Source organism: Ovis canadensis, chromosome 8 (genome assembly GCF_042477335.2).
Source record: "Ovis canadensis isolate MfBH-ARS-UI-01 breed Bighorn chromosome 8, ARS-UI_OviCan_v2, whole genome shotgun sequence".
Classification (NCBI taxonomy): domain Eukaryota; kingdom Metazoa; phylum Chordata; class Mammalia; order Artiodactyla; family Bovidae; genus Ovis; species Ovis canadensis.
Genome location: NC_091252.1, coordinates 85,324,208 through 85,333,739, shown reverse-complemented (window position 1 = coordinate 85,333,739; position 9,532 = coordinate 85,324,208). Strand labels below are relative to the sequence as shown.

The following is a 9,532-nucleotide window of genomic DNA, read 5'->3' as shown; positions in this document are numbered from 1 at the left end:
GCTCTCATGTTTAGGATCAGTGAAAATCCATGTTCAATTGTACAAAGGCCTGTGCTGTGAGGAGAGATGTCAGGAGGTGGAAGAGGAAGGAGGGTGACAGAGCATCCCCGGGCCATTGTTCTCCCAGGACAGCTCACCTCTGACGAGTCATTTCACACACACACACACACACACACACACACACACACACACAGGGGTGGGTCCATGTCACCATGAGAGAACTACCACTTTCTCCTACTCTTCTCACTTACCCGAGGTCTTCAACATTTGCTCCCAGCTCACCATAAAATCCTGAAGCCAGGCCTGACAGTCTCCCATGGAGACCGTCCTGAAGAAGTCTGTCACAGCCCTGTCGTTCTCCCATTTCTCGTTCATCTGTCTCCCTCCGGGATGAACCATTGTCCAGGATCCATTCTTCGAATCAAAGAGGAGGCACAGTTGTCCATTGAAGCCAAACTCCCAGGATACACTGGTGTGTCCATTGCTTTCACGCCAGCATGTCATCCTGGCCTGCAGGGTCAGAGGTCCTGACCCTACCGAGGAAAAGACAGAGCTCAGCCTCTGCACTTAACAGATTCTTTGCCCCACCTAGGTCCACCTCCCCTGGGTCCAGCTAATCTGGTCCTGGTCTCTCCTGCAACAGCTGCTCTTTCCACTGGACTACTAGGGAAGGACAATATCCAATTTTTTTTTTAACCTGAAAACAGCGGATGCAGCTAAGCCCCCAGTCTACTGCTCCTGCATTTGGATTTTCTAACTCACCCTTGTCTGTTTCTCTGGTGTAACGTCAGGCATTTGACCCTTGAGCAAGTTTCAGGTGTCTCTGAGTGTGACAGTCTGTGTTTCCCAGGTGCTCATACTTTTCACTTCCTCTCCCAGTGGACTAAGGTACTTGACCTTAGCTCTACCACAGTCATAGGAGAGAAAGACCTTTTGATCAACTTCTCCTTGAACCTCACACCATGGCTGATCATCTCTGGGCCGAGGATCAATGGTGAAATTATAGGAAAGAAAATGAGCATCTGTGAAGGCAAAACACAGTGAGGGTGAGGTTGGGGAAAAAAGACCCTGAGGCCCCTTCCCCCAGTTATGTGAGAGCGGAGTAAAGTGCAAGCGGGCTGACAGAGCAATAACAACCCACAACCCACACCATACAGCCAGTGCCCCTCCTCTCTTTGTGGAGAAGGAGGAGTGGTCTGCCTGGCAAATTTCACACATCCTGGCTGTGTCCCCTTGTCCACCAGGTCCGTTCCCAGCATCATAACCTTTGCAGAGACGTGCCAGGCTGCTCTGCAGGAAAAGCCTAGATGACAGAGGACTGTCAGAATCTAACCCCGGGTCCTGTGAGAGATGGGGAGCCTGTGGGGATGCCCCGGAGGAAGCAGGATCACAGGGAGAGGGGCAAAGAGGTGACAGGTGAGCACAGAACCCCAAGTTGGAGAAGGAAGAGTTCACAATTAGGGGTCACAGGACTTAGCAAGGCTGGGGAGACACTGCTGATCTCCCACTAGGATGGGTCTGGGAAGCCTGGAGAAAGGCCTGGCCCACATGGCATGAAAGAGAAAGTCCAGAACTTCCGAGGCAGGTGGTAGAGGAGGGGATTAAAGGCTCAGGGAAGTGAATCTGCCAGGGCAGACACGGTATGAAAGGGCAGGAAAGGCCACCAGGCACCATGGGAAAGCCTGATGGAGTCTATGGAGCTAGAGAGGAAAGCGTGGATGGGAACCATCTCCAATAGCTCACGGTTGACTTTTGTGGAAATCAGGGATAGTGATAGGAGACTGTGTACCTGTGGGCTTCCGACTGGAACAGGGATGGAAAATGGGGAAAGATCAGATTCCAGGTGGAGTGTTGTATGTCAGGAGCAAAGTTCGTACAACAGTCAAACTGATTAGTGAAAGTCGCTCAGTCATGTCTGACACTTGTGACCCCCATGGACTATATATTCTCCAGGCCAGAATACTGTGGTCGGTAGCCTTTCCCTTCTCCAGAGGATCTTCCCAATTCAGGGATCGAACCCAGGTCTCCTGCATTGCAGGTGGATTCTTTACCAGCTGAGACACAAGGGAAGACCAAGAATACTGGAGTGGGTAGCCTACCACTTCGCCAGCAGATCTTCCCGACCCAGGAATCAAACTGGGGTCTCCTGTGTTGCAGGCGGATTCTTTACCAACTGAGCTATCAGGGAAGCTGAAAGTGACTAGAGAGTCCCAATGCCAGCCTGACTGCCAAGAGCACAATGCTGGCTCAGAGCACAGGGTGATCTAGAGGCAGAGAGATGGCCAGTGAACCTGGAGGAAAACTGCTTGATTGAGAGACAGAAACCAGGGAGAGACAAACACAAGACCGGATGATCAGCAGGCGGAAAGCGGCCATCCCTCCCAAACACCCCTACCAAAATTCCCAGGACTGAGCCACTTCTCAGAAGGCATCACCAGAGAAAGAAGCCACATCCCAGTGAGGAGGGCCCTTTCATCACCACAGCAAGTGCAGAAGTCCTTCCATTCTCTCCCGATGAGCCACATGGTTATTTACTGGGGTAAGTAAGTCCAACACTTTGGCCACCTGATGCGAAGAACTGACTCATTGGAAAAGACCCTGATGCTGGGAAGGATTGAAGGCCAGAGGAGAAGGGGACGACAGAGAATGAGATGGCTGGATGGCATCACCGACACGATGGACATGAGTTTGAGTAAGCTCTGGGAGTTGGTGATGGACAGGGAAGCCTGGCATGCTGCAGTCCATGGGGTCGCAAAGATTTGGACACCACTGAGTGACTGAACTGAACTGGAACTGCAGAAGGAGAAACTACTCCCACATTCATATGGGACCCAGGGTGTTGCTAACACCATGCACAGGACTGTAGCATGATCATGGCCCCCGTGCTGTGAGGTGATGCTCCGAGGACCAGGCAATTAATACACACCTGTCCCAGGTCCTGCTTACAGTGCTTATCTCTGGGTCCACAGATCCACTCAGTGCCCATTGCACATGTCCTGGACTTCTGACATGAATGGACAGTCTGTGTTGTTAGTAAACTACCATGGGTGAGGGTACCATTGTCGTGAATTCCACATTCACTCTTCTGACCCTGACTCCCCATCCCCTGATACTACGTGTAAACAACATTATCTCCTGGAGGAAATCATGGAAATGAGTACCAACCTACAGTCTCCCTACGCCTGCAGAGCTGTGGTCCCTATCTCATCTCCACTGAATTACCACTGAGGTCCTAGGTTCCCTCTAATGGTACATATGAAACATTTCAGGCTTCACAGACCCTAAGTCTCTGCTGCAACTGCTGTCCTGGCACAAAAGCAGTCACAATTGATGAATGATGAGTGTGGCTGGACCTGCTTCTTGGGCAGATGACCCAACAGAACCGGTGACGTCATAGCTATCTGTGTTCAGAAAGGTGCTACATGGTGTATGTGGCATTTTACTTGGAGGCTCACAACAGACTCCTAGTGTCCTGAAGAAAGGACACACCACTTGCAGTGAGAAAGCCCATACCATTCAGTGTGGCTCCTGGTATGGTCCTGGGGCCTGGCAGAGATGAGGCCTCTGGTCATGGAATGTCAGACTTGCCCATCATGATCTGGGTTCACCAACTCCTAACCATTAGTTCAGATAGGCCAGCCATCATAGGATAGAAGTGATTATGTGGCTTGGCATAACCAGGGCCACAGGGAACAAATAAGATGTACCAGCAGGGGACCTAGGCCTGACACCAGAATTGATACAGGGCCACTATCCCCTGATCACATCTGTGACTTCATGCAGTGTCCCCTACGGATCCTTGAGCCAAGGAAGCCAGTCTACAGCAGAGGGGGTGCATTAGCCCATAACAGCCAGATCCACACTCCTATCACAGTCCCACCACCAGAAGCTACAAGGCAGGACAGGGTACATTTCTGGTTCATAAACAGACAACTGAGGCAGCTCTTGGATGATTCTCTAGGGAATGGATCACTCATTACTGGGGTCAGAAACCAGGACAGTGGACAAGTCTGGTTCTCAGTTGATGTACACATTATATTTGGCTCCTGCTGCTCCACAAACGCAGAAGCTCCTTTTGCACCCAGATACAGATACCAAATTGCCTAAAAAGAACTTGAGATTCACTTTCTTCTGTTGAAAAAAGTCTGTCAACTCCTACCTTAATCAATAACCATTATAGGCTGATGCTGTCCCAATTCCTAGACACTATGAATGTGGGACCAAAGGGTAGAAGTGGGGATGCCCAGCCTCACCCTCGAGCCCTGTGTCACACTCTGGGAAACCCTGTTCCCGTCCCTCCTAAGTTAGGTCCTGGGGGCCAGGTCGGGGGGTTTTGTTGGGTGAGTTATCAGACAGAGGGATAAGATGCCAGTTGAGAGAGGGCATGTTTAGACTTTCTTCAAGAGACAGGAAGCTGTTGGAGGCCCTCAGCTTCTTGGGATCATGGAAAAATGGGTAATAAATGGTCTTGTAACCAAAAGGGCCCTAGGGTGCCTTAGTGGGAAAGACCAGCCCCCATGGTCCCTGTCTGCCTCTTGCTTGTAGAAAAGTTTTAGTCAGCCAGGCCTCCTGTGAGTCTCAAATGGTGGTTTAAGAGTTAAGGATTAGAACATGTGAAGACGGAGAAAGAAATACTCCTTAGGTTGGGAAACGTAACAATTTAGACTGTGAGCAGCCACATAGCAGTGTCATGAAATTCCCAGTTCCCTGAAAGACAACAAAGAGCTGACACAAGCCTCAAGTTGTTTCTACAGGAAGCAGACGCCCAGCACATAAAAACTGCAAGCAGCAGACCCCCAGACTGGTTGAAACCATAAGCTTGGTGGTGCTCAAACATTCGCCTTGTGCCAACCAACCTGACTGCACACAAGACAGCCACCTGATAGGCTGATGTGCCCTGCAGCAGCCACCTCTGCCCCCTTTCTAACCTGGAAACTTGGAGGCAGTCTGAGGACATTAGGTCACTATTTTCCCAGGGCTCCTGGACCAACCATCTTGTCCTTTTCCACCACTTGTTAACTTCACCAGTGGTAGGATCTGGGTCATAACCAGCTTCAATTAGTAATAGCCTGAGCTGTCTGGGAGGAGCTTTGAATCCAGGGAGGCGCTGATCAGTAGCTAGGCATTGAGTGCCTTCTTCATGATGCATATGTAATTTTTTTTTAATAATTGAATTCTTCAATTTTTCAAGTGTTTTAAAAAATCTATTTTATACTTAAGCCAACCTTGAAGATAAGCACAAAATTTGTTTACTTTTTTTTTTTTTTTAACGAAACACAACTCGGGCACCCATTCTGTGCATAGCACTGTTCTAGGTGCAATAAAAGGGATTCTTAACCTTAAACCATGACTGCACCTTCTGGAATTGTCTTATCCTCCTTTTCCAGAAAGTAAAAATAAATCAAATCACCATTGTTTACTATTGACCTGCCCCAAATCCACTTCTGCCTCTGAGAACTGCTGCTGCTACTGCTGCTGCTGCTTCTAAGTCGCTTCAGTCAGGTCCGACTCTACGACCCCATAGACGGCAGCCCACCAGGCTCCTTCATGTGCTTCTTCAATGCATGAATGTGAAAAGTGAAAGTGAAGTCCTCCAGTCGTGTCTGACTCTCAGCGACCCCATGGACTGCAGCCTACCAGGCTCCTCCGTCCATGGGATTTTCCAGGCAAGAGTACTGGAGCGGGGTGCCATATGCCAGGATCTGCCAAATTTAAGATGTTTCAGTGAATTCCTCTCCTACTTTCCCCAAAGTAAGAAGGCAGAACTCCTCTTTATTAAAAAAAAATTAAAAATGCAATTTTTCATGAAATAGTAGTTTCTGTTTCTATTGTATTTTTCTCTTTTTTTTCCTTCTAGCTTTTAAGTTTTCTTCCTCCAACACTGCCTTTTCCTGTACAAGGCAACAGCATTTTTTCATTTTTCTTTTCCTAAGACAAAGTATTTTATCTTATAGACAAATTATTCCCAACCTGGTGACAAATATTTTAAAAAGAAGAAGAAGAAGAAAGAAACTTAAGGGTTTCCCTGGTGGCTCAGCAGGTAATGAATCCACCTGCAATGCAGGAGACCCCAGTTCAATTCCTGGGTCAGAAAGATCCTTTGGAAAATGGGGAGGCTACCCACTCCAGTATTCTTGAGCTTCCCTGGTGCCTTAGATGGTACAGAATCCACCTGCAATGTGGAAGACCTGGGTTCAATCCCTGGGTGGGGAAGATCCCCTAGAGAAGGGAAAGGCTACCCATTCCAGTATTCAGCCCTGGAGAATTCCACGCACTGTATAGTCCATGGGGTTGCAAATAGTTGGACACAACTGAGCAACTAAGTCCGGCACATTCAAGGGTGAATCAACTACATTACTTTGATGAAGTAAAAACTAAAAAGCACTTGGCACTAAGCTAGTCCAAGTATTTGTGTTGGAACAATTTTAAAAACTATTTATTTTATAATACTGTTTAAAAATTTCTTGGTCAAAAAATGTATACAAACATTTTCAGATCAACCTAATGAAAGTGATATCTAGAAAATATTCCATATCACTAAGTCTGTCTTAGAAAGTTCAGATGCTATGGCATTCCTAAGGCACAGTGTTCTGGAAGACAATGTGCTTCTGCGGTGCTGGGTGATGTATGTGGCTGCCTGGCTCCAAGGGGGCCTCAGCAGGCACCTTCCCCCTGACGCTGGGGGACTGTGAGAGGACAGTCAGACACAGGACCCCAAGGCTTCATGAAACCCTGTGAGACACTGGGCCAGCTGCTGGAACTGGGCTTCTCCTCCGAATCTAAGGCCCAGCACAAGGCATCACAGTAAATGGTTCATCAGGACAGTTGATAAGCTGGAATATTTGATAACCTTCTTTCATATGTCTAAAGAGTCGACATCCGTGTAGGGTGTTTGACCCAGAGCTATGAACTCCTACACTATCACTCTGAAGGCCCACACATCACTAGCACTGCGGAACTAAAATAAATTATTTTTTTAATATCTTTTTTTTTTGGTTGTATTAGGTCTTAGTTGTGGCACTTGGGATCTTTCTGCAGCATGAAGACTCTTAGTTGCAACATGCTGACTTCTTAGTTGTAGCGTGCGGGATCCAGTTCCCCGACCAAGGATTAAACCAGGCCCCTTCACTGGGAGTGTGGAAACTTAGTGACTGGATCACCAGGGAAATGTGGAGACCTCATTCTTAACCAAACATTCATGAGCCATCCATCGATCCCACGTTTTCATTGTCCCCCACACAGTGAGAGTCCATGGGGAACAAGATTCTGGAGAGCGGCTATCTGTACTCTTAACCTGAGGCTGTCATCAATGGCAGAGCTCTGAGCAGCCGGGTCTTTGTGAAGGACTTCTCTTCTGACCAGGTAATCCATTCCACAGGCAATCTGACCTTGTGGACCAGGTCCTGTTGAGAAATTGCCTGCAGATTATTGGCCTCTACTAATTTGTGCTGCAGGCTCCCCTGGTGGCACAGACAGTAAAGAATCTGCCTGCAATTCAGGAGACTCGAGTTTGATCCCTGGGTCGGAAAGATCACCTGGAGAAGGGAATGGCCACCCACTCCATTATTCTTGCCTGAAGAATTCCTCGGACAGAAGAGCTTGGCGGGCTACAGGCCATGGGGTGGCAAGAGTCAGACAGGACTGACTGGCTAAACACACACAGACACACAGTTTGCAATGCTGTGAAAACTATTTACGATTCTCCCAATTCATGTAAGGCAATATCACCTGGGGTTTTCTCTATCTTTTATACACACAAGGGAAATAGGAGGAAGATTTCTGTGATGAAGATCTCATAGCATGCAACGTTCAGTGAGAATCATTGTCACCTGAATTTCAGAAGCTTAATCTCTGTTTTTACAAATGATTGCTGTTCTTTATTTGGATCTTTTTCATCTACATAAATCCCATGGAAAATACGCCCTAAACTACCTTCTTGTAGTACATCCTCTCCGTGGATAGAGTTATCCTCTCCTTGGACATTTTGATATCCTTCACCTTCGCTCTGGCCTCCAAAAGAGTAGCACTTCTCAAAACACTCCTCTGCCCAGCCACAAGGTAGGATAACGGGATGGAAGTACCACTGTTGGGTGCGTCTCCTCTCAGATACTGAGTCATCTGGGACATGGCTGAGACCACCTTTGGGAACTACTGGACAATGATGCTGTCTTGCAGTTCAATTCTTGTCATACTATAAAGGTGCAAAACAGCTGATATTATTACTACAGGAAATATAACTGCATGGCAAACCCCTGCACTGATATAAAACACCCGGGTAGAAGTAGCTGGAGCTGCATGAACAGGATCATAAACAGTTCTGCTACTGGCTTTGTCTAAGACCGAAGTTTTTTGTAGCACATTTTCCTTCCTTTCAAATTTTTGAAGAAGGGAAATTTTTGAAGAATTTACTGTCAAGTTGAGCTGCATTTAGTGTTATAACCTCATCATCTACTTTGCAGAAAAGGAAAGCTAGAGCCAATATAGTGCGTGGAAGTCCCCCCACCCCGTGCCCCTCGCACGCCCCACCCCCACCAAGCAGAAATGCTGACCCGGGACAGGTCCACGAAATCGTCTACTTGGAAACCTGCTTATATTCAACTTGGACTCTGCAGGTCAAGTGAAAGGCAGGACATCTGTTTCGCTGGGTTAAAGGATAGACGTAGTGCCCAACAAGGCCACTTCTCTACTAAAAAATTTCTGCATCTAGACCAATGAGCCAGGGCACCTGGTCCCTGCTCAGGAAGAGACTCGCACCGGCCCCGGGGTCGAGGGTGAGGCCCGGGAGCTGGGGGTGGAGCCCGGGGCCAGGGGTGGAGCCCGGGGCCAGGGGTGGAGCCGTGACGCACAGCCCGGGGGCCGGGGGTGGAGCCAGAAGCCACCGCTCTGACACGAGAGAGCACTCAAGCACGTTTATGCCTGGAGTGCGCCGCCGCCGCCTCCTGGGCACTCGGGTCCGCTCTGCGTTTATAACTTACGGCCGGGAAAGAGCGCTGGTCCCTCAAGGGCTGGGAAATGGAGGGATCAGAAGGGTCTCTGTTGCACAGGTCGGGGCTGGAGGGTATGCTTTCCGGGGCGGGTCTGGGTCTCTTCTCCACGGGATGGCCGACTGGTCCCAAACGGCCCGGCTCCAGCGCTCCCACTTCCCAGGGGCGGGCTGGACCCTTGGGGGGTTTCAACCCTATTTCCTGCCGCGTCCCGGCCCCCTCTTCTCCCAGCGTCACTTCCCAAATTCCCGGCATTACTACTTCACCCAAGTCACCCCTGTTCTGGCCCGGAGAGCCGGCAAGAAGCCGGGAGGAGCCTCCGAGGACTAAATGGGCCAGGGAGGGGAAAAAGGTGGGGGCGGCGGCGCCACCCTTTGAAAAGTTTCGAGAAACCCCGCGGACACCGCCCCCATCCCCTTCCCGGCTCATAACCCATCCAACCTCCTCGCGTTCCCCAGCCACGCCCCGCGCAGGGTCATCCCCGAACTCACCGGGGACGTTCCGCTGAACAAGACCATCGAAAGCAAAACGAGACTGGTCTTGGAGCC

The 9,532-nt window shown here is 49.3% G+C and overlaps 1 pseudogene; it reads right to left on the bottom strand.

The window, feature by feature from the left end:
- Nucleotides 1-6,700: 6,700 nt before the first annotated feature.
- LOC138445156 (tyrosine-protein kinase RYK-like) lies at nt 6,701-9,413 on the bottom strand (annotated as a pseudogene).
- Nucleotides 9,414-9,532: the final 119 nt, after the last annotated feature.